The sequence below is a fragment of the Ornithorhynchus anatinus genome, chromosome 10 (genome assembly GCF_004115215.2).
Source record: "Ornithorhynchus anatinus isolate Pmale09 chromosome 10, mOrnAna1.pri.v4, whole genome shotgun sequence".
Classification (NCBI taxonomy): Eukaryota; Metazoa; Chordata; class Mammalia; order Monotremata; family Ornithorhynchidae; genus Ornithorhynchus; species Ornithorhynchus anatinus.
Genome location: NC_041737.1, coordinates 16075567 through 16101874, shown reverse-complemented (window position 1 = coordinate 16101874; position 26308 = coordinate 16075567). Strand labels below are relative to the sequence as shown.

The 26308-nt window shown below is 39.1% G+C and overlaps 1 long non-coding RNA gene across 2 annotated transcripts; it reads right to left on the bottom strand.

Annotated features, from left to right (window-relative positions):
• Positions 1-1943: 1943 nt before the first annotated feature.
• On the bottom strand, positions 1944-22505 carry LOC103170351. Of its 2 annotated transcripts, XR_486111.2 has the most exons (5): positions 22396-22505; positions 12425-12471; positions 4586-4654; positions 3738-3883; positions 1944-2113 (listed from the first exon to the last, which is right to left on the bottom strand). It is a non-coding gene; the product is annotated as an uncharacterized LOC103170351 (long non-coding RNA). The 2 variants fall into 2 exon arrangements; XR_486112.2 differs by lacking the exon at positions 3738-3883.
• Positions 22506-26308: the final 3803 nt, after the last annotated feature.

Sequence of the window (26308 nt, the reverse complement as noted above, 5' to 3'; positions counted from 1 at the left end):
ATTGTTCACCTGCCATGTACTATGGACTCTTCTAGCTGCTAGGAAGTTTACAGTTGAAGAAAAAAAAGTGGTTCCTGCCTTTGAGAAAGTTACCCATTTCAGTAAACCAGTATAAGAGTGAAAAACAGAGCCCAGTAGTTCTAGCAAATTCTTCCGCTAATTGATATTCTGACTCTGAAGAAATTAAAAAAAAAAAAAAAGAATTTCCTCTGGCCTTTAGGTTCCTTTCTGAAAAATGGAATAGCAAGATCTTAATTCTTCACACTGCTAAGTTGGTGGCAGAAGATATGGGTAAAGTATTGGAAAAATTAAGTTAAAAATTGGAATTGTGATTATTTCTCTTGCACCACCAATCTGTCAGCAGATTTGTGGAGTTCTGCAGAATCTATACATGATAGAAATCTGCTATGTTGATTCTTCATTCAACCTTCAGGCATAAAAGAGCATCTCTTCTTTGTGGGACCAAAGATGTGGGTGGGAGTTGGAATGTCTCTTAGGAGATCTCCCGAGTTAATAATAAATATGGTATTTGTTAATCACTTACTACATAACACTCCTTGTATTCAGCACATATAAGATTATCAGATCTCACACAGTCCCTGACCCACCTGAGGCTTACAATCTAAAGTACAGATGAAGAAAATGAGGCATAGAGAAGCTAAATGACTTTCCCAAAGTCACACAACAGATAATGGTGGAGACAGAATTAGAATCCAGGTCCTCTGACCCTCCCCTGAGGCCATATTGCATCTACATGAGGCCATCTACCTAACTATATGTAATAGTCTACAGCATCTATTTCATGCTCTTGAAGTTTAGGGTTTGACCCACCACCCCAAAAATCATCCCCTCCAGGCTCTTGATGAATGTCAAATCTCAAACTTTCCATCGATAGCATCTAAAATAGTATCTGTGTTCTTCATTAGGTATCTGGATTTTCCACTACAGATACTACAGGTTTCTTTTTACGCTAATACATTTTCCCTCCATTCAGTAGAGACTAGACTGCATTAATGAGTCGGGCTGTGATTCCTGCAGGAATGTTCCTCCTGGATTGAGATTCTTCCCCCTAGTCATGCACAGGAATCAATCCTTGCATCAAAGCCTACATACAGATCATGGCCTCTGGCAGAAAATGGGAGGATTCAGGAATTACACTTTCTTGGTCTTTGCTTAGACACAAACACTGTATCTGAGTAGGGAGTTAGAGACTGTCAGTTCCCATCTGTAAGCACGAGTCTGGGAACACTGGCAAAAGCAAAAGGATGGTGGGCTCCATCTATACTCCATTCTGAAAGGGTGAACTGCAACGAAAGGCAGTGTAGGTTAATGAACTCCATGGACACTCCATTACAAAAGGAAGAATCATACTGAATGGATTGCATAAAACTCAGGATCAAGGCTTCTGAACCTGTAGTCAACTGTGCCTCACTGTTCGTTTTCCTTTGCCCTGTGGGGTCATCCTCTCTAAACCTTCTGCTGCCTGGGGCTAAAGATTAAATAGGGCCTTGCAACATTCAAATAAACCCTGTTCTGCTAACCTCTACTAGAATTGATCTCACTGATTACCAGATTCCCGAGTCTTTGCTAATTCAGAAGTATTATATGTCACTTTGAGCAGCATATCTTTGAAAAGGTTAAATCCCCAACCCACAGCCTAGCCCTACTCTTGCTCCTGCCACGGAATTACTGCTGATTTAGCAATTCAATTGATTGTGACAGGAAGGAGTCTATCAGTTTATGCTTTTGCACCTGACCCTAAGACAGGATGACTACCTTGCAGATGTTCAATGAAAAATAAATACCTAGTGATATATTGTGAAACACAGACATACAAATTTATAAAAATCAATTTAGGAGTCTTCAGAGGATCACTCAGTACACTGAGACTAGATTTCCCCAGTTTGCAACAAAATATTTAAAAAAGCATATTTCACTGGCAATTGCAGTCCCTTTTTTTATTACCCTTTGTCATTAATTCACAACATAACATTTTATCATTAAAAACATGCTAACATTTTAAAAGTTTTAAATAGGATGCTGCTAATCTTGCCCTCCCACTTGCCAATTCTTTCATAGTTTAAGGATCCTCCTGATAGAGATGTACAGCAGCCTAAAAGTCAAGGAAACGGGAAATCAATCAATGAGCACTTTCTTGAGCACTTATTAATAGCGTTGGTATTTGTTAAGCGCTTACTATGTGCCGAGCACTGTCCTAAGCGCTGGGGTAGACACAAGGGAATCAGGTTGTCCCACGTGGGGCTCACAGTCTTAATCCCCATTTTACAGATGAGGTAACTGAGGCACCGAGAAGTTAAGTGACTTGCCCAAAGTCACACAGCTGACAAGTGGCCGAGCTGGGATTCGAACCCATGACCTCTGACTCCAAAGCCCATGCTCTTTCCACTGAGCCACGCTGCTTCTCATTGTGTGCATAGGACTGTACGAAGCATTTAGGATGGTACAATACAACAGTCGGTAAACACATTTTTCTGCCCATTTGATCAGGACAACCACCAGATGATCACCAGAGTCTTGGCCTTGGCTCACATGAAAATCAAGGATTAGGATTGGACAATCCATGTGCCTATGAAGGTGATGACTGTAAGCTCCTTGCGGGCAGGGACTGTGACTACCAACTCTGTTGTATTGTACTCTCCCAAGCACTTAGTCCAGTGCTTCGCACAGAGTAAGTAATCAAAAAAATTTTATCTCTTGTTTGATTGATGAGAGGAGGGGCCCCATTGTGATCTCTCTCTGAGTCAGGGATTGTGTCTGAATTGTGATTCTTATACCGTGTTCAGTACTGTGCTCTCCGTTTAGTAGATTTTTCTTAAAAAAACTATAGAATAAAGGAATGAAGCTGGTGACTTGGACTCTATGGTAAATGAAGTTTAAATAGGCTTAAATTGATTTTCCTTTTTTTTTTTCATTAATCTGAGTTGAGGCTATAACTAACTAGGTAAGAGAAGCAGTGAGGCCTAGCAAAAAGAAAACGAGCCTGGGAGTCAGGGGACCCGAGTTCTAACTCCAGTTTCATCACAGGCCTGCTGCATGATCTTGTTCAATTCATTCGCTTCTCTATGCCTCGGCTTCCTCATTTGTAAAATGAATATTAAACACCTTTTATCCCCCCTTATTACACTGTGAGCCTCAGGTGGGACAAGAACTTTATTTTAGATCTCATATTTGTTGCAGTCCTTAGTGGGGTGGGTGGCACATTATTATTATAAGGGCTTAAAATACTATTCTCATTACTATTATTGTCACTAGTAATAAGAAGCATTAGTGTAACTACTTAATGTCAATGTGGATATAATAATAATGTTGGTATTTGTTAAGCGCTTACTATGTGCCGAGCACTGTTCTAAGCGCTGGGGTAGACATAGGGGAATCAGGTTGTCCCACGTGGGGCTCACAGTCTTAATCCCCATTTTACAGATGAGGGAACTGAGGCACGGAGAAGTTAAGTGACTTGCCCACAGTCACACAGCCGACAAGTGGCAGAGCTGGGATTCGAACTCATGAGCCCTGACTCCAAAGCCCGTGCTCTTTCCACTGAGCCACAAATGTTGGTTAAATAAATATACAGGAAAATAAAGGAGGCACAAAACTGACCCCTTATCACAAAATGCCTCACAGATTGAGAACAATGCACATTGTCTGTGGTACAAAAACAAGATATATTAAATTGTGGAAAATAAATTTAACCAATTGCCATCCAGGATAGTTTTTACCTCTTGGACTGGAAGTCCCAATATATATCTCTCACTGTTAATAACAGAATGAGGGAGAGTAGAGACTGAGGGCTATATCAATCAGTCGACATATCAGTAGTATTTGTTAAGAGTCTTATCGTTGGCAGAGCTCTGTTGGCATAGCACTGTTGAAAGAGTATGAAAGAGACACAGTTTCTGTACTCAAGGTGCTTACAGTTTAGCAGGGAAACAGCCATAAAAATGATTCACAGATAAAAGGAAAGAATGAATTTGTTGATGGGAAATGTCACTTGCAAACTGTTCAAACTGAAAATAATAGGAGCTCAATAAATACTAATGGGTGATTCAATACATGCAGGTGTATATGTCTACAAAGCACATATGAATTTAATATTCTCTCTAGGCATAGGAAGAGCAGATGTTTATAGAAGCACCTCTTTCCTTAATTTATCCAAAAATTCACTGGCAAAAAGAGATATTGTTTAATTTTTCAGGAACAGTTCCACATTGTCATATTACTACATCATTTTCACCCCATGCTAGTTTAAATTGCTGAGCTGCCCTATTAAGCTTTGATTAATGTTAAATGGCAAGGTCACAGTCAGTATGATGTGCTTTGAACATATTCAAACGGTCTTGGCTAAAAACACTGGCATTAATATTTCAGAGGAGAAAAAGACCAGGACAAATGGAATGAAGAGGATGCAAAAGGGCTAATTTCACCTAAACCCCTCAGAAGCTGTTGAGACACTCTGGGAAGGGTTTGCTTTCTCTTCCAAAAAATTCCAATCACTCTAGGCAAGGCAGAGTTTTCCTTGAAGGAAACTATAGAAAGAAAAAAGCTTCGGTTTGATTGGAATGCTTACCTGCTTCATTCCTGGAACTGGCTAGAAGACTTCCCCGTGGTGAGGTGTTTCTTTCTGCTCACACTACACCTGTGCAAAAAGAAATTCTAGAGTCAACTCAGTTGGAGCTGTTTTAGTCTGAAACGTTTTCTCCTGATTGAATTCTAGTTATAGACTGGTACTAACAAATGTGAAGACATAATACCATTGTGGGGATATCAGTGTCATAGTCAGAATTTCAGCACTTACTCCTAAATACTTCTCTAATACCCCTCATCTAGCTCGAAGACCTAACAATTTTACTCAACATTCCCTCAGACTGTTTTATACTATAGAACACTATAAGTATTACTTAACTCAGCAGCTATTGTTAGAGATAGCATAAAGTTAATCTTTGACCTAGGATCCTGGAATAATTCTGTGCTTCCAGTTTTGGCTGAATACTTGAAAATCCACGCCCCTTAAACTATAAACCTAAAATAAGTCAGATCATCAGTTTTGAGGTTCTTGATCAGTCAGTAACTATGTCTGGCTGCCTACTCCAGATTTCCCTTACTTCTTAAGTGGTAAATAATTATTTTCTAAGGTGTAAGTAGTTTCTTAGTCACATAAATGTTTCCGTTCCCCTTTCTCCCAGGATATGGCATCTATTTCTCTTCTTTCTAGATTCTCTTTCATTACCTGTTACCCCTTCACATATGAAAATTGAGACAGTATAATATTATTGTCAGTAAATGAACCTCCTAGGCTTGATATAAAAATATCTTTGTTTCATCATATATAAAACAATACATTCAATCATATTTATTGAGTGCTTACTGTGTGCAGGACACTGTACTAAGAGATGGTGAGAGTACAATACAATACATCAATTTAACAGACACATTCCCTGCACAGAATAAGCTTACAGTATAGAGGAGGAGACAGACATTAATATAAATACATAAATTATGAATATGTACAGAAGTGCTATCTCCTCTCAGAGTCGCACCTGGAGAGTTTCCAGTACTCTACCAATTTTGACTACAGGAGGAAAAGTCAAGCAAAGGCATATCTATTCCATTACCAATTTGAACAGTGTCTAACAGAGGGAAGGCACTCTGCTACAAGTCAAAATTCACCTGTGCTGGGCAGCAGCAGTAAGGGAGAGGATTGAGGGTGGAAATTAAAGTTTCTGCAAGGAAAGAGGCAGTGATAAACCACATCCATATTTTTATCAAGAAAACTCTATGAGTACACTACCGGAACAATTGCAGATGGAGGTGGGGCGTTTTGGCAGAGATAAGTCCATGGCAACGCTATGGGTCAAAGATGACTCAATAACATAAAATAATACAAAACTAAGCACTGTAGGAGCTGGGGGTGGGGGTGAATAAAGGGAGCAAGTGAGGGAGAATGGAAAAGAGGAAATGAGGGCTAAGTCATCAGTGAAGGTCTCTTGACAGAGATGTGCCTTCAATAAAGCTTTAAAGATGGGGATAGGAATTGTCTGTCAGATTTTAAAAGGCCAGGCCAGAGGTAGGACATGGGCAAAAGTTCAGGAGCAAGATAGACAATATCTAAGTACAGAGAGTACATTAGCATTAGGGGAGTGAAGTATGTGGGTTGGGATATTGTAAAAGAGTAGGGAGGTGTGGTAGGAGGGGGAAAGGTGATTGAGTGCTTTAAAGTTAACGGTAAGAAGTTTCTGTTTTATACAAAGGCAACCCCTGGAAGTTCTTGAGGAATGGGCAACATTGGCCTGAACATTTTTGTAGAAAAGTGATCTGGGCAGCAGAGTGAAATATGTACTGAAGTGGGGAGAGACACGAGGCTGGAAGTAAGGAGGCTGGTATAGTAATCAAGGTGGTAGAGGATGAGTAATAGTTTGCATGGAGAGGAAAGGACAGATTTTACCAGTGTTGTGAAAGTCGAACCTACGTGATTTAGTGATGGATTGAATACATGGGTTGAATGAGAGAGAGGGGTTAAGGACACCACCAAGGTTTGGGCTTGTGAGACAGGAAGGATGGTGCTGCCATCTACAGTGATGAAAATGTCATGGGTAGAACAGGGTTTGGTTGGTAAGATGCTGAGTTATGTTTTGGACATGTGAAATTTGAAGTGACAGCAGGACATCCAAGGAGAGATGTCTTGAAGTCAGGAGGAAATTTAAGACAGCAAAGAGTGAGAGAGATTAGGGCTGTGGATGTAGATGTGGGAATAATAATAATAGTAATAATTGTATTTGTTAAGCACTTACTATGTGCCAAGCACTGTTCTAAGTGCTGGGGTAGATACAAGCTAATGGTCATACTGGAGGTAGTTGAAGCCATGTGAGAGAATGAGTTCTCCAAGGGAGGGGGTAGAGATAGAGAATACAAGCTACCCAATATTGAACCTTGAGGGAGTCCCACAGTTGGAGGGGCCCACAAAAGAGACTGAGAAAGAGCATCCAGAGAGATGAGCATTTCTGTGTCTGTAAAGCTGTGGTTGGATAATGTTTCCAGATGAAGGGGGTAGGCAACAGTGTCGAAGACACCTGAGAGGTCAAGAAGGATTAAGATGGAAGAGAAGTCATTGGATTTGGCGAGGAGATCATCTGTAACATTTGAGAGGGTGGTTTCTGTTGAGTGAAGGGGTTGGAAGCCATATTGGAGGGTTCAGAGAGAGAACTGGGGAAGCAGAACTGGAGACAGTGTGTGTAGACAACTCACTTAAGGACTTTGGAGAGGAATGGTAGGAGTGAGATAGGGTGATGGGTCAAGGGAGGGTTTTTTAAGAATAGGAGAGATAAGATCTTGTTTGAAAGCAGTGAGGAAAGAAGTCATTGGAGAACAAAGTTGAGATGATAAAGGGAGGGGGAAAATGTTTTGAGAAGGCATGAAGGGATGTGGTGGAAAAAATAATAATAATGTTGGTATTTGTTAAGTGCTTACTATGTGCCGAGCACTTTTCTAAGCGCTGGGGTAGATACAGGGTAATCAGGTCCCACGCGGGGCTCACAGTCTTAATCCCCATTTTCCAAATGAGCTAAGAGGCACAGAGAAGTTAAATGACTTGCCCACAGTCACACAGCTGACGAGCGGCTGAGCCGGGATTAGAACCCATGACCTCTGACTCCTAAGCCCCTTGCTCTTTCCACTGAGCCACGCTGCTGCTTCTCAAGAAGGCAGGAGATCTCCTCTTGAGATACTCTTGAATGCTGGAGACACTTCTACTTTCTTGAGAAAGTAGAAGTACTTTGCAACTCAAAGATAAAATGAATAAACAAATCTTCACCTATTCACAAAAGTCATTCTTGCTGTTCATCTGCATATGATTCTACAGAAACTTGCTGGTATCAATAAGAAAGAATCAAGGGCTGCTCAAATAGCTCCCTGCTTATTTTTGATTCTTTTGGAGACTTGGATTAGGACATTTCCATAATTGATATTTCATTCTCTTAATAAAGGTATTTTAAACAGTTTTATTTCCCACATCGAGTAGGTACTTTCTGGAAGAACTGACTCCCGCTAAATAATGGTGGCTTTGTGTAAAGAGGCAAAATCTTTTGCTTTCTTGTCATTCTTCTTCATTTCTGTTTTTGATTTGTTTATTCATATGTACACCTAGGCCCTCCAAGTGCTATTACTTGCTACTGTTGGAGGGAGAATACTGGGCTTAGTAGACCACTCACTGGTCAAAACGGAATCAGGCATTGTTTGTATTCTTATTATGTTCAACATAGACCAAATTTTTCTAGTCACAAAATACCATTTGTACCAGAATGGGTACAATTGAAATCTATGATTTTCATTCTTTTCTATTCCAGAAACCACATTTTAGTAGAATTAAGGATATAATGAAAGCAGCTAAAATATATTTCTCCAAACCCTATTTCACTTTAACTTCCCTTCAAATGCACAATAATGCAAAGAGGGTGCATTGTTTATAACACCCGAAACAAAGCAGGCATTTTTAAACACCATCAGCATGGATTTAACCAATATTTGGATTTTAGTGAGCTCTACAACGCCGAGAGGCTCAAATGCTATTTGAAATGGAGAAAAAAAATCTAGACCTTTATTTCAATGTGACAGATGCCCATGCCTTGAGCACTAACAAGGCATAGCTAATTACCGATACAGTTGCAGAAAAGGGACTCTGACAGTCATGATGCATGAGCAAATTTGTCTTGCAAGTGACAAGTCAAGGCGAGGTGACTGGACATTTCAGGCACTACCAACTCTGTGGGTGGGGTGACAGAAAATTTCTTCACATTCATTTTCTTTGCTGGAGGGAAAATATTCCACCTTCATGTCAGACTGCTGAAGCTTTTATTCATGTCATGGTAAGCATTTCTTTAAAAGTCTCAGTAACTCTTTCTACAAATGTTGCCAAGAGATTTCAAAATCCAACAGTTCCTTAGAGTAAAATTATCTAAGATATCCTTTCAAAATACCAAGCATCTGCATGATCAATCATACTGTGGGTAGCTGTTTTAAATCATGTCCATGTATTTCATGTAGAAGAGTTAAATCACACACTTCAGAAATTCTATTAATAATAATAATAATAATGATGTAGTATTTGTTAAGCGCTTACTATGTGCAAAGCATTGTTCTAAGCGCTGGGGGGATACAAGGTGATCAGGTTGTCCCACGTGGGGCTCACAGTTTTATTCCCCTTTTTACAGATGGGGTAATTGAGGCACAGAGAGGTTGAGTGACTTGCCCAAAGTCACACAGCTGGCAAGCAGCGAAGCTGGGATTAGAACCCATGACCTCTGACTCTCAAGCCCGGGCTCTTTCCACTGAGCAATACTGCTTCTCATTGACATGTCTTCCAAATATAACATGTTTAAGCATGATACATCTCACCCTGTTTGATTATTTACAGCTCTCTGCTATTTAACAAACACATTTTAGTAAACTGGAATTGTAAAGAAGGAAATTAGAATATATTTTCATGCATGCAAAACATTGAATGGATGAGCACCAATGTATAATTTTGAAAAAGAATACCAGAATAAGGAATCTTTTACCCCCCCAAAAGGAAACCTATGTTCAATATCTGTAGTTTAAGAATGTTAATATACTTTTCTGTTGAGTGGGATTGTCTTTTCTGAAACAAAAAAAATTATGCCTATTACTATCAAACACTTTCAGGACATCATTTTCACCAACGTTCAGGATTTATCAGGCATCTTCTTTGGTCAGAGCACTAGAATAGATAGTTGAAAGCAAATATTAAAAGTAGAAAACATGGTTCCTGACCCTGAGTGGCTTATTAACTTTTTAAAATATTCACTAAAAGCACAAATATATCAGGAAACCAAATGATTCTAGTTTGGATGAATGGCTGAAAAATTCCAGAATCAACCCTCATACTGCCTCTGGTCTATAGTCTAGATAGAAATTGACTACTGGCTGGAAATATCCAATACAAAAGAAAGAACCAGAAGTTCCAAAAGAGCAAACTATTATCTGTAGAAGCTGTTTTGATTTCTCTTATCATTTGACTTTCAGCTTTCAAATACGAACATTTTAGCAAACAAAAATGGAACATTAATCCATGTTCATCATCCAGGCTGCCTCAGAATTATCATGCTTACAGTGACTATGTTGTTGTAAGCAAGCATCTTGGCAAGTCAAATGTAATTATGTTTTTCATTCCCAAAAAGACTGGTTCCCATAAAAAGAAGAACAAAAGAAAAGCTTAATAAAATTGCTTATAATGTACCAGTGAGCCTTAGAGTTTGCTATATGGTATAGTAAATCACTGAGGAAGAATAGGCTTTAATTTACATTAAAAATGCTAGCACAGCAGAATATAATTCAATGATTATATTATGCACTGGAGCAATATAACCAAAATAAACTATCAAGACAAAGGGGTTTATTTAAGAACTAATAACCATGTTGTAGATGACTGTGACTAACTTCAACTTACTAGATAGAACTCTGGCTTTTAAGAATTCCAAATGGGGGAAAGGGAACCAATAACCAGCTAAATAATTTATCTTCAGTCACTGCAACTCAGAAAATCTCCAAAACCCTGGCAGGGTCATAATTCACCAGTTGAAATTCTGGGTACTGATGGGCCAAAGCCTCAATCAAGTCAGCTGAGGAGCTAATCTGCCATACAGTTCATTTCTCTATGATATCATCCATTAAGTAATTGAGTGATACTTAGGCTAGAGTTTATGAAAATGAGAGAAAATGATATGAAAGCTCTATCCATTATTCTAAAAATCAATATTTCTTGACTATGCCTTGCTACAGGTTAATTGGATTGGCATTTGACATAATTAAATAATTAAATGGAGTAATGAAATAACACAGCATTTAAATTCATGAAATGCCTGATCATCATATGCTACTTAGCACTGATCTTTCCAGATTTGAAATAAGCAAGGGTCATCCTATGCATTAAACATCTTTGTTTTACAGCAAGAGAAATGAAGGAAGTTAAAATATCAAACATATATCTTGTCTCATGGCACACGTTTTAGGAGACTGATACTGTATCCAAACTATTTTTTTGGTTCCCAGGCCAGGGGAGTTAAACTCGTGCTCCATTAAACCTGGATTATAATCTGGATCAGAGACAGGATAGTTGAGGTTCACGTTGCTTATCCTAAGGCAACGTGAGAAGCAGTTATATTTCTTATGCAGTTGCTATGGGCCAGATACGACCCCTGTCCCACATGAGTTTCACAGTTTAAATTCGAGGGAGAACAGATACCAGTGAAGAAACAGAGGCAAGGGAACATAGGCAAAGAGAAGTGACTTGCCCCAGGTCATTCAGCACCAGAAGGGGGAGTTGGGATTAGATACAGTCCCTGGACTCCACTAGGCCATGCTCCTATCAATGTTATCCATCTTTACCGTAAACCTCAACTTGAGGTCCACAAGCAGAAGTAATTCAAATCTGGAAATTAGACAACACAGGGACAGGAGATTTCAGGATTTAGGATTTAGGATTTAATTCAGGATTTAAATAGAAATATTAAGAAATATAATGTATAAATGTAAATTGTTCTTATTCAAATCTGGATGAGCTTTAGGTCGGGTATGATCATTAAATACCACAGGGTTTGCTTAAAAGGATCTTCTTTTAGGGGTGTGTATCAGGTGAGAAGGAAAATAAAGCACTAAAAATTGGAATACAATGCTGACTACTGAAATGGCCAAATTTCGAATCAACCCTTGGTTTCAATTTTCTTGAGAGTTTGAAATGTTTCCTGATGGTCACTTTCTTTTTCATCAAATTGCAGCTTTAACTTCCAACCTTTGAAATACTAAGAAAAGGCTCAGGACCCCAAGGAAATTACTGTCTACCCATAGAGCTGAGTTATATTTCCATCTCTTCTACCATCTTTCCATGAAAGCAGTGAACCAGACTCATATCTGTGCCATTTGAAATGAAGCTGTAACTCCGCAAATTGATTTAACCATTTTTGTCTTTCTGACCCAAACCTAATCCCACATGGCGCCTCATAATTAAAAATTTTCCAGATTGAAATATCTTTCTGGTCCAGTTAATCACTTCTGTAGTCTGGGTTTATTTGATCATCACTGGTATGAGAGAGTTCAAACAGTTGAGTTTTTTTTTCTTTGAACAAGCTTGTTCTTTTTTTCCTCATTACCCATCATCAAAGTTTTGAGAAACTATATTCAATGGTCCGATCAAATTCTGGCTTTTTTCTCTTAAAAAAGAAAAAGAATCTATTTTACCAGTTGTGGAAGTAAATTTTAGTTCCGATCAACAGTAATAGAGGTCAGGTTTTGTCAGCTCTATAAATCCAGTGAGGTTAAGTAGCCCATAAAAAATAAGTGCTGAAGTGTTCATTTCTCTGTGTGTTATACTACCAGTGATTTGCTTTTCCTGTTTTACCTTTTTTATTACAAGTTTCTTCAGACAAGGAAAAGTCCAAGTGATTTCTGGAGGAAAAAATGAACAGTAAAAGTCAGTTGCTGAACTTATATAAGTAATTTTTGCATAGCAAAATGAGCTAAACAGAGTGTAAACTTTTTTATAGTAGGATAGAAAAAATGCATACATTGACATCGATCTAAACTTAGTAACAATATAAAACTGATAAGATCCACATGTTTTCCCAAAATTACACTTTGTATTGTAATTACTGTACCTTTGAGAACTAAAAGACCTCTTGAACATCTGTAAATTTCAATGATTAAACTAAAATTAAACTGGTTATTGAAAACAAAATTCCATTTGACATTAAAGCTTATAGGATCTTGATCATTTCTAACTAATAAACATTTTTTGTAATACATTTTTATTTCCTAAATTAGTGTTATAGTTTGCAGATATTTTAAGTTTATTTCTACCTTCTGGGGGAGGTTTTTCCACATTTTTAAAAAGATTTTTGGCCTGTGGAAAAATAGTGAATTTGATATCATTAAACAATTTTCAGTGTGGACACTTTTAGCAGATAATTAAAAAACAGAGTTACTGTTTTCACAATGTGCCTGAACATCAGGACAGTGATTGTTAGAGTCACTCACTGATTTACTTCAAATGGGCAATATGGTACAACAGCATCTTTTTCCCTCTGCTACTTTTGGGATTAGCCAGATTTGCCCCCAGTTAGCCCCAGCATGTCTCAGTTAATTCTGGCTCTGCAGTTGCTGTGAGGAGAGTCAGGTAAGGCAGTTTCTAAACCAGTTTGCACAAACAGTGCTTGGGGGTCTGGGAGAGACAATGACAGCTGGTATCTGAGGGGTGGAAATCACCTCTCAAACATGGCTTGAAATGACTGGACATGCTGCTTCTCAGCAAGAAGCAGACAGGGCAATTAAAGGGCAAAGAGGACATGCCCAGATACTCGGGTCACTTCTCTTCCTCAAGAGTAAACCTGTAAAGGGACATCAGAGTCCCTGCTCTGTGAAACAAACCCCATTCTTCATCTTGAAGGAAAATAATAGATCAATACAGTGTGCTAAATACTCTGACTGGAAATTTAGCTCCCTTCTCAATCTCTTCTCAGGTCTCAGACCACATTTTATCTTATCTTTCCTTAAGCATGAAATATTTAACCTAGCAAAGGGGATCAATTTAGCATGAAAGTGAAAGGGATTGGCTAAACATTTATGTTTTTGTCATCTTTCCACCCTTTCAGGACAGATGGGATTTAGTAGCAGAAAACTAACTGACTTATCACCTGTTTAATGGGAGAATAACCTGGGATATTGAGTAGGCTGTGCCTTGTTAACTGTGCTCTGAAAACAGCATGCACAAAGGAAGAGCAAACATGAGTAAGGCAGGAAGGATTATAGGCTGAATGTAAAAGAAAGCAAGCTGGGAAACTTCAAGAAAAATTGAAAATACTACCAATACTAATGCTGGGCTTTCCTTACAACCTATTGAAACCCAACGGTTATCATTGGTGAGGAAAAATAATTTTACTGGACTGGGACAAAGTGATTTTTATAAAGCGGGCTCTTTATTCTCTGTCTCTCTGGTACGTCTAGGATTATTGAAGTATGCTCTGTGAGTTTAGAGCCTAACATTCTGTGTGTTCTATGAACAGTTTAAATGCTCAGTCCTCACACATGCTCAAGCAGGACATCAGATCCCACCTTATTTGTTACTGGGATAGCTACTCATAGTCTACCAGCGTGGCTCAGTGGAAAGAGCATGGGCTTTGGAGTCAGGGCTCATGAGTTCGAATCCCAGCTCTGCCACTTGTTGGCTGTGTGACTGTGGGCAAGTCACTTAACTTCTCTGTGCCTCAGTTCCCTCATCTGTAAAATGGGGATTAAGACTGTGAGCCCCACGTGGGACAACCTGATTCCCCTATGTCTACCCCAGCGCTTAGAACAGTGCTCGGCACATAGTAAGCGCTTAACAAATACCAACATTATTATTACCTTCCTTCCTTCCAAGAGGTCTTCCCCGGTAAAGCCTTCTTTTCGCCTTCTCTGTCTCACTCTGCATCATCTATGCACTTGGATCTATACTCTTAGGTGCTTATTATTCACCCCACCCTCAGTCACACAGCACATATGTATGTTTCCCTTATTAATTTATTTATATTGTCTGTCTCCTCCTCTAGACTAAGTGCTCCCGGTAGGCAGATAACAAATCTACCAATTCTGCTGAATTGTACTCTCCCAAGCCTAAGTATAGTGCTCTGCAGACAGAGCACTAAAAAATAAATATTGATTCCTTCCCTTATCTCTCAGCTAGGAAATGTTTTAAAGTTTCAGAGTCACAAAGCATCTAGCGCTCAATAAATACCACTGATTGATTGATTGAATGTCAAGAGATTTAATTCAGCTGTGAATAGCTATGAGGGAGGAGAAGTCGAATATAGAGTAATTGGAAATGGGGTAGCGCTACCATCAACATTTACTGAGCATTTCCTGTAGTCACTTGGGAAAGTTCAGCAAAAATTAAAGATGGAACATCTGCTGTCCTGGAGTTTAAATTCTAACAAAACAGACAGGAGACAAAAAAATGATGACTAGGCCAGAGTGAAAATAGAGATCTGATTAGTAGGTACAATGACTAAATTGAACAACACATAATAACAACAACAACAAACAGATAAATGAGCTGTTGGATGGGATGACATGATTGAGAGGATGTGGGAGGATTAATTAAGGAATACTTCTTAGAAGAGGTGGCTTTACTCAGAAGGTTTGGAGAGCGAGCGAAGGGACATGATCTAATAATGTGTTCTCCCTCCTTCCTGGAACTTCTCTTTCTTTATATCTTCCAAACTACTAGTCTTCCCATCTTCATAACCCTACTAATATTAGATCCTCTCTAGGAGGCTTTCCTTTTTTTAATGCTATGTGTTAGGTGGTTACTATGTTCCAGACACTTTACTAAGCTCTGAAGTAGATGCAAGATAATCATGTTGGACACAGTCCTTGTCCCACAAGGAGCTCACAGCTATAATCCCCATTTTATAGAATAGGTAACTGAAGTACAGAGAAGTTACGTGAGTTGACCAAGGTTACGTAGTAGACAAGTGGCAAAGTCGGGATTAGAACGCAGGATCTTCTAACTCCCAGACCTTTTTCTTTCCTTAATTGGAGTCTCATCAACCTTGCTCTACTGTATCAACTGTGCCCCTGAATCTATATCTACTAAGTACTTCAGTTACTCTCGTCTTCCCTCCCCCAACCCTTACAGTACCTATGTGCATATTTTTAAAAACTACTGCCTCCCCTCATCTGAAATGCATTTTAGTTCCTCTTTCCCCATCTCAATCATAAACTCTTGGAAGGTAAGGGCCGTGCCTACTAACTATTGTACTCTCCTAAGTGCTCAGTAGAGTGTACTGCACAGAGTACTCACTCAAGTTCTATTGACTGGGGAAAGGTATGAGAGTGAATTGAAAACTCAAAGAGGCATCATACTAAGCACTGGGATATATACAATTAATCAGATTGGACACAGTCCTTGTCCCACATGGGCTTACAGTCTCAATTCCCCATTTTACAGTGAGGTAACTGAGCAAAGAGAAGTTTAGTGACTTGCCTAAAGTCACACAGCAGACAACTGGTGGAGTCGTTTTTAGAACCCAGATGTTTCTGATTCTCTGGCTCATATTTTATCCACTAGACCATGCTGCTTCTGAGAGATGATTAGGAAGGTTGCTTGGAAGGAGTGAAGAAGACGTAACCTGAGGTACAGTGAGAGTACAAAACAGATAGGTCAGACGGAGTATAATGACAGGGTGACTGTTTCCGAGGTGAGATTTCAAAAAGAGGAAATAAAAACTGAATTTGGCATGGGTTATGGCAAAAGCTACAGCACAGTAGGGACAATATTTTTATTCATACTCTGAAATTGATTGTTAGTCACACATATATAAGAACACAATCTCATCATCAGCAACATCATTTCCAAACAGGGAAGGTAGTTAGATATATATCCTGGTGAGGATAAGCTACAGCTGGGATAAAACATTATTTGCTCATTCCTTGGCCAAGCAGAGAAATCTCTAAAAGGGAAGGAACTTCTCTTGGACAAAATATGCTATATACCAACGTGGGAATGGCTAGTGAATTAATGATAATTTTTGCAAACCAATAGATATTTGAAATGGCCAATAAACTACATTACACAACCCATTCAAACCTTTTTTTCAGCCATATGGTCTGGGAAACTGTTCAGGTAAAAGCAGCAGGTCCAAGTGGTGTTTGGATACATTCATAGATGAGCAGTGTATAAAGTGTCATTGGGGGGAAAGTAAAACAGAGAGAAGACAAACATTAGGGGTGTTAGGTAATTCATCCTTAGCTCTGAAGATGAATATTCATTATGAAACATCACGCAGTTCTTCCAAAATTTTAGACTGGTCAAGTCACTGATCAGATATAGTAATGTCAATAGTTATGTTCTTTAGATGCGTTGAAGGCTATAAATTATGTCGTTCCCATCAAGATCTTGATCAATCTACCAATCGATTTCATTTATTTAGTGTCCACTTAGTACATGGGACTATACTAAGTGTTCAGGAAACTACAAAAGAAAGAAAGTACATGATCCCCGAACTCAAGAAACTTAGAGTGATATAGGGGATACAGATAAGCATCATACACAAATGATAGGAACAAGAGGAAGAGCAAGGATAAAATGTATTCTGTATATGCCTGGATGAAATATCAGAATTAATGATTGGCTGTACAACTGAATGTTCATCTATACATAAAAGTTAGGGATGGGTATATGTGTATAAGTGCTAAGGGTGCATATTAGGTTAATGGGTCTTGATGTTTTTGGAATTATCAGGGAAGGCTTCCTGGAGGAAGTGAGATTTTTTTAGAAGGGGTTTGAAAATGAGGAAGACTGAAGTCTAGTGGATTTATTGGGGGAAGGAATTCCAAGCCAGGGGAAAGCATAATCAAGATTTGAAAGTGGGGTAATAAAAATAACAACAGTAGCATTTTTAAGCACTTACTATGTATCAAGCACTGTACTAAGCACTGAGAAAGACACAAGATAATCAAAGGCTCACAGTCTAAGTAAGAGGGAGAACAGATATTGAATCCCCATTTTGCAGATGAGGGAACTGAGGCACAGAGAGGTTAAGTCACTTGACCAAGGTCACACAGCAAGTATGTAGCTGACCCGACCTTAGAACCAAGATCTCTGAATCTCAGGTAGGTCTGACCTCTTTGAACTAGGTGTGCTGCTTCTCAGGGTGGTACGGTTATCAGGGTAATAATAACCCTGATATTTGTTAAGCACTTACTATGTGCAGCACTGTTCTAAGCGCCGGGATAGATACAAGTTCATCAGGTTGTCCCACATGAGGCTTACAGTTAATCCCCATTTTCCAGATGAGGTAACTGAGGCACAGAGAAGTTAAGTGACTTGCCCACAGTCACTCAGCTATAGAATTAGGTTTGCTGGAGAGTTAGTGGGTGGAGAGCAAAAATGTAAGATAGGGAGAAACTCATGGAGGCCATTGAATAATAATAATAATAATGATGATGGTATTTGTTAAGTGCTTACTATGTGCAAAGCACTGTTCTAAGCGCTAGGGTTTAGTCGTTTAGACTGTGAGCCCATCATTGGGTAGGGATTGTCTCTGTTGGCGAACTGTACTTTACAAGTGCTTAGTACAGAGCTCTGCACATGTAAATGCTCAATAAATACCACTGAACAAATGAATGAATACAAGGTAATCTGGTTATCCCACGAGGAGCTCACATCTTAATCCCCATTTTCCAGAAGAGGTAACTGAAGTCCAGAGAAGTTAAGTGATTTGCCCACAGTCACACATCTGACAAGCGGCAGAGCTGGGATTAGAACCCCTGACCTCTGACTCCCAAGCCTGTGCTCTTTCCACTAAGCCACACTCCTTCCCTTGAAGACAGTGGTAAGTGGTATTATTTAAAAGCCAGTGGCATTTAAAAAAAAAATCTAATTTCCAACAGCTAAGGGTTGAGAGGTGAGAGAGGATCCAAATTCATGCATTTATTCAATCATATTTATAGAGCACTTACTGTGAGCAGAGGACTGTAATAAGCGCTTGGAAAGTACAATTCAGGAGTAGAGACAATCTCATCCCACAAAGGGCTTAAAGTCTAGAAAGTGGTAGACAGACATCAAAGGAGCTCAGCGAGAGCTCAAAGGAGACTCAGAAGGAGCTGTCAGAAAGAGGAGGAGAACCAAGAGAGTACTAGGCCAGCAAAACCATGGTCTCATGGCATTTCCAGAAGAAGGGAGGGTCAACAGTATTGAAGGTGGCCAAAAAATCAAGTAACATTAGGACAAAGTATAGCCCGTATGTTATTTTATAGCAGTCTATATTTGTTGAGTATTTCAATGCTGCTACATTTTTGAAAAGAAAGAGAAAACCTTCTCTCTATTCTTAGTTGAAGAATATTTCCTTTTACCACAGTAACCTTCCAGCAGTTCACTGCAAATGAAGTCAAGTTGTCTTGCTTTTACTAAAATCCAGATTAAGGTTTGTTGCAGAGGATGAGAGCTATCTTTCCAATACCAGAGTTCACTGTTATTTTTATATCTTAGTTCAATGGCATAACTACTAGATCAAAGGAAAACTGTCCTACTAAATACCTGCTTACTCTTGCTTCCGTAGCACTAGGCCCTGTCTAGGTACATTTCAAAATGTCTTGGCAATGCAGAAGCATTTTCCCTGCAAGGTGTCTGTAAGTTCAAGGTTATCTACATTAAATGGAAAGGCAAATATTTATTTTACCAAATCTCATCTCATTCATTTATGAACTATTTTCTGTAGGCCTTTCTCTTTTTTCCTTCATAGGAAGACCCCAACAAATCTAGTTACCTCTAGCAATGGTGGAATAGAAAAAAGAGTGACCATCGATCAGAGACTGTAACTTTCTCAATTAGAATTTTAGCTAGCTCCACTCGGGCCAGGACCTAGTTTTATATGATTTTTGATGCTCCCGAGCCTTAGAACAGTGCTCTGCACACAGTGAACATTCAATAATTACTAATGATGATGATTAGAATCAGGAACCCACTCAGGCCAGGGAAAGATCAGGGAAAGTCCTTTTTTTTTCTTTTTTAGAAAAGCTAGCATGTCCATACAACTTCTAAAGAGCCAGACCCTGCTTCCATTTGTGACACTAATAATATGAGAGAGCCCTATACTTCCTCTATCTCAAAATCAAGTTAACAATTCCTGAACTTTTTTTGCAACACAACAAGCACTGCTTTATTCTTTGTTTTCGACTTAAGGAAACAATTACTCCTTGCTCCCAAAGCCATTTACTGTCCCTCCTTCCCATTGCCATATATCCCCTAATGCTGTTCTAATTTTGATTTGTAAAATGTGAGGTGAAAAGTTCATAAATGCATTGTGTGTGCCCTAAGAAAGCTCCGATTCTTGGAGTGGAGATACAAAACGCAAGATTCTTGCCAGAACAGTCATTGTTTACCATTAGCGCTGTCACAACCGTATGCTTTCTCATTCTCTTCAGCATTGGGTATTGGCTGGAATTTTGCCGAATTGCTGATTTGCAGAAGGGCTGCCTTGTGTCTCTTGCTCTCAAAAGCTAATTCCTAGGGAAAGTCTGCTCCCTAGTGTTGACGGTGCTACAGAGGTTGAGAGCTTTCAGGCAACCAAGGAAAAAGATGAGTGAGAAAACAGGAATTGAGGGATTTCTGAATCGGGATGGGTCCCACGCCTATTACACATGCATTCCCCCTCCCCCGCGACACCCAAGTTGGATTTCAATAAATGTCTGTTGATCTTGTAGATTGAATCCTTCTATTAGTAAAATGGGGCTATCCAATCAAGTCCACATAAGAAAATAATGGGTATCAAGAGACTCTTTTTTTCCTAAAGATCTGTTCCTAGAGTTACTATACAGCAAAAAGAGGTGCTTTTGTTGGAATACAGGATGGATTTATGTTCCACCGTTTCTGAGGCATAAGGTTTTCACTTTCTTTAGATTAAACCTAGAATTATTTTTTCTTAAAGGAAGGGACACACTTTGACTACCAAATGAGTTGAGAACTGGGTCCCACTTATAACTTTGAAAATACATAACTTTAAAAATGTATTTTCTAACTATTCCTACTAGCAGAGTATTGGAGTTAGGAGTGCTAGAATATTTTCAAAATGCAGAATATTGACAGGGTCTAGAAGGATAGGGAGAATTTCCATTATTCCCCAGTGTGATTCATTTAAGGAATTCTATGACCTAAATATATATTTTTAAGAAGTCAAAAGCCACTTCTCCCTACCCCCCCACCCCAAACCCCACCCCATATTTCTCAGCAAAGTATCTTCTCACAGAATACGCTCAGTTTTTAGAGAACTTTAAGAAAAAAAGTTAAGCAAACATTTTCTCTCTTTTCCACTAAATGAAAATTCAAAAGAATTATGATCTCTATTGTTCTCTGAACCCATGTCCCTTTTCTCTATTCACCTTTATCAATAATCAGTAAATGGTATTTATTGAGTACTCACTATGTTCAGAGAACTTTACCAAGTGCTAGGACAAGTACAATATAACAGATTTGGTAGATGTGATTGACTATGGCTCCATTTCTGCTTCCTGCTGTCGCTACCACTTGTGCCTGCCTTCTTTGGAGATGAGAAGAGGTGGGAGAGGACTGTTATTATTACTGGTTTTTGAAGTCGCATCAACACTATTATTGTACTTAAGCACTAATTATGTGTTTAGTACCATGCTAAGCATTGGGGCAGATACAGTTTAGTCAGCTCAGGGTCCCTATCTCATATGGCACTCACAGTCTAAAATGGAGAGAGGAAAATTTAATCCCCATTTTACAGATGAGGAAACGGCGGCACAAAGAAGTGAAGCGACTTGCACAAAGTCATTCAACAGATAAGTGGCAAAACTGGGATTAGAACCCACGTCCTCTGAGTTCCAGTCCCATGTTATTTCTACTCATCACAAGCGTTTCCCTGATACACTTGAAGTAATGATGAGAGGAATGATGAGAGTTGGAGGACGTGGCAATCTGCATCTAGGCAGAAGCTGCTGTATCAACACTCTCATCACTAACACCTTTTCTTTTTTTTTTACTTAATAGTATTTGTTAAGCACTTATTTTATATCAGGCACTGTACTAAATAAACACTGGGGTAGATACAAGCAGGTAGAACACAATCCCTGTCCCACATAGTGCTCACAGGCTTAATATTCATTTAACAGATGAGGTAACTGAGGCACATAGAAGTTAAGTGACTTGCCTGAGGTCACACAGCAGGTAAGTGGCAGAGCCTGGATTAGAGCCTAGGTTTTATGACTCCTAGGTTCATGCCCTTTCCACAAGACAGGCTGCTTCTCTGGGGACAGAGTACTACAAAGTACTCCTAGAACATATGAGGAATACGACAAGGTACAAGACAAGGCCCGGGAGTAAATTAGAATGCAGTGGGGGAGAGAATTAGATATAGATTGTCAAATAATCAAAAGACAAAAGACTGAAAACATAGATACTAGTGATTAAATCAAAATCCTCTCTTCCTTATTTTTATTTTTATGGTATTTCTTAAACGCTTACTATGTGCCAAACACTTTTCTAAGTGCCGAAATATATACAAGTCAATTAAGGTTGGGTACAGGCCCTGTCCCACTGGGACTCACAGTCTGAATAGATGGAAGAACAGGACAACTGAGCCACAGAAACGTGACTTGCCCAAGGTCACACAGCAAACACGGGACCAAGGATAGGACCCAGGTTCTCTGATTCCTGGGCTGTGCTCTGTCCACTAGGCCATGCCGCTTCAGTTGTTTAAAATGGTTTAGAATATGAACACATATACACCTACTCTAAGACAGGAATTACGAAACAAATCCTAAAAGGAATAGAGGAAATTATATTGGGGCATTATTAAATCAACAAGGACTTACTTTGGATAATCAGAGGATAATGAGAATCGATTAACACAATCTGGGACTTGATATTCAATGAAGATCTAGAACTTCTGTTAGTTTTCTTTCTCTCCCCATGGAAAAAGGCCATTTCCTGTTTTGAGCAAAAAAAGGATTTAAGGAGATTATACAAAAGGGTCAAAAGTCTTTAGGGTGAACAAATGGCTTTTGAGATAATATTTTGACAATTTATGAGTGAATGAAGATGGATTAAATTACATGGCATATTAATTTCAACGTGGCATACCTACATATATAGTATACAGATGTGCATACACAGCTCATGAGCCCTTCAGCTACTAACAGATATTGTTTGGATCCATACATATATATCAACACACACCTATAAATGTGGTTTCAGAAATCTTTTTCACTTAGCAAAAATAGTTTTGGAACTGGGTCATTTTTCCAACTAAGGGAACAAGAAAGGAGATTCAAGTACAGTGTCTGCTGTAAAGAAAAAAGCAACAAAAAAAGTCTATTTATGGTCGATTTTGCACTGGAATACTTGTATAATTTTAATGACAATAATATGCAAATACAGAAAAGAATTCACAAATGAATGATATTGGAAATAAAGTACAAGAGGAAAAGAGCAAAAACAATTTCACAAATTGTGGTACTGTGACCATGAACAGAGCAAGAGAGATTGTGGGTCAAATATGAACTCACTGGTAAGTACGTGGTGTTTGAGCCAGGTTTGTGTGCTTTCCACAAGATTGCTTTTGCTTTTATAGTATTTTGGCACGTGATACCTCTCCGGCAGACCGCTGGCACCCAAAGTGTGTGTTTTGGCTCCAAGAGGCTACCTCGTATATATGCGTTATGGGGCAGATAGGAGTTGGAATGTTTCCCCTTATTTCTCACTGAAACAAGTTCTCAAACACTGATTTCGATAGCAGTGATGTCTCTTAAGACAGCATTTGTCAGCACAAATAGGGATGCTTGCATAGAAAATACATGCCCTGGGTGGATAGGGTGGGAAAGAGGATGAGCAGGGTCACTTTTAGAGCCAGAATCGAATGAGTAAGTGCCTTACAGCACCTGTGCTCAATTGAAGGGGATTTCAAAGGATTACAGACTTATTTTCTTTAGAGAGTTTAGCCTACTACAGCAGATCTTTTTGTCTGTGCTGTACTGAACTGTAGAGCAAAAATTTCAACTTAAAATGTATCTTTAAATAAATAAATGGTGGTATTTGTTAAGCGCTTACTATGTGCAAAGCACTGTTCTAAGCACTGGGGGATACAAGGTGATCAGGTTGTCCCACGTGGGGCTCACAGTTTTAATCCCCATTTTACAGGTGAGGTAACTGAGGCACAGAGAAGTAAAGTGACTTGCCCAAAGTCACACAGCTGGCAAGTGGCGGAGCCGGGATTTGAACCCATGAACTCTGACTCCCAAGCCCGGGCTCTTTCCACTGTGCTATGACAACTTATGTACCTAATTTAGAGAAATGCACTTAAGATCCCCTTCATAAAATGAACTTTACCATTAAATCTCAGTGGATAATTCAGCTCTAAAATATAGATGATCCCCAAATTTCAATTCCCAATTTATTTTAAACTCACTCCCTTCAAAACTTTTTGCTGGACCAGATGAAGAGCAATTTGAGTTTTTCTTCTTTTGGGCCTGAATAAAACATAGGTCAACTGTCCGGGATAGTCAAGTTAGTTATTTCTTGCATCTAAAAATGACAGGAAATGCAATACAACTCTGTCTTCTCTGCAGCTTTGCTCTCATTTTTTTTCCCCACTACTCAGATTCCACACTAATTTCACATCATCCCCTTAATGATGCAGTTGGCTACCTGCCTTGTCGCAGAAAATTCCCAGTTTGCATGGTTCTTCTGTTCTCATTCTCCATACTTTGTCAAAATTATATTTTGAGCATTTGAAGCAGTGTCTCTTTGGACAGGGATTTCGATGGAGTGGTGGTGAGAGGAAACACAGAGCTGTGAGAAATGTCGTGGCGGGGAGAGTCTGGAAGAATTAGGTTTCCTGTGTTACTTATCTGTCACCTGTTGCAAATAAGTCTTGGTATTAATTCCCACTGGGAATCTAAATCAAATCATAGTGCAAAGAGCAATTATTGGATTAAGCAGAATGGTCTAATGGAAAGAGCACTGTCCTGAGAGTCAGTAGACCTAGGTTCTGATACTTTCCAGCTTTGTTTTGTCTTTCTTTGCTTTTGTGGTATTTGATAAGCGCTTACTATGTGCCAAGCACTGTTCTAAGCACTGGAGTAGAAGCAAGCTAATCAGGTTGGACCTAGTCCAGGCCAACATGGGGCTCACAGTCTTAAACCCTATTTTACAGATGATACAACTAAGGCTCGGAGAAGTTAAGTGACTTGCCCAGGGTCATATAGCAGACCAGTGGTGGAACTGGGATTAGAGCCCAGGACCTTCTGACTCCTAAACCCATTCTATATCTATTAGGCCACACTGCTGCTGCTTCTATGGAACCTTCAGTACGTCCCTCAACTTCTATCTGCCTCAACTTCCTCTTCTATAATAGAGGGATTAAATGCCTGTTCTCTCCTGCTTTACACCATGAGCCCAATATGCAGCAGAGACTGTGTACAACCTGATTATCTTGTATCTAACCTCCCAGGACTAAGTACAGCATTTAACAAATGCCTCAATTATTACTACTATTAATTCTTGTCTTTACTAACAAGATACAATCCTATATCTTGCAGGGTCTTTCTTCACAATGCCTAACTTGAAACTTAGAGGCCCTGATACAGTTAGACCCTATTTCCTTCACTCAGCTCTACATGGGATCAAGAAGATTCCAAGGGCCTGAAAAGATAAAAAAAAAAAAATCAGTTTTTGAATAGCTGGGATATCAGGGTTAGATATAATGATAGTGGAACCAAGGAATGGTGATTTTTTGTTGGGTTTTTTTGTTTGTTTTTATGATATTTGTTAAGCACCTACCATATTCATAAAGTATGGCAAACACCATTCTAAGTGCTGTGGAAGATGCAAGTTAATCAGGACAGATACAGTCCTTATCCGACATGGGGCTCATAGTCTACGTACATAGGAAAGCAGGTATTGAATCTCCATTTTTCAGTTAAAGAAACTGAGGCACATAAAAGTTAATGACTTTCCCAAGGTTATAGTTATACAGCAGACAAGCGGTGGAGTGGGAATTAGAACCCAGTTTCTCTGGCTCCCAGGTCTGTACTAAGCCAATTAGGCCACACTGTTTCCCTAAGTGATGTCTCTTTTCCCTTAAAGGCCTCCACAGTGAACACCAGAGAGAATGACTTCTCAGAAAAATACAAGAAGCCTGACAATCTATCCTGTATAGGAGGAAAAAATTACATTAGTCATGTAAATGAAAATCACTTATGGATAGATTTTACGGGAAATATGGGATTCAAAATGAAAATATATTTTCTTTAATTTGCCAAGTGGGAAGCATTTACAATTATTTAGAAATCTTTTAAATTCCAAAGAAGCTCATAGGTGGCTTCTTTCACTCATTCTTGTGTGTCCATCAGAGCTCATTTGCATTTATATAATCAGTATAGCATTCCTAGTTTGAAACTCCTAGTGGTACTAGCAGCCCATGAAACAACAATAATCACTGGCTTTATTTATAGCTGCATTTTTTTTCTTGGTGAAAGAGCATCCCACCATCCATTCCCCCATAAGATTCTTGTCCTTTTCTATTTTTTATGAAGATGCAGCCAGACACTTACTCCCTGGTTCAAGCTGCAGAGCCTGCTTTTTTTTTTAACCAGATGTGGAGTGAATTTGAGACATCCCTAAAGAAATGGGCAATTTAAACAACTCATTCATCCAAGGACAACAGAAAGTCAGTGATCTCCTGCTTTTACACAAAGAGCAGCTGGCCGGGAGGAAATAAGGCTCCTA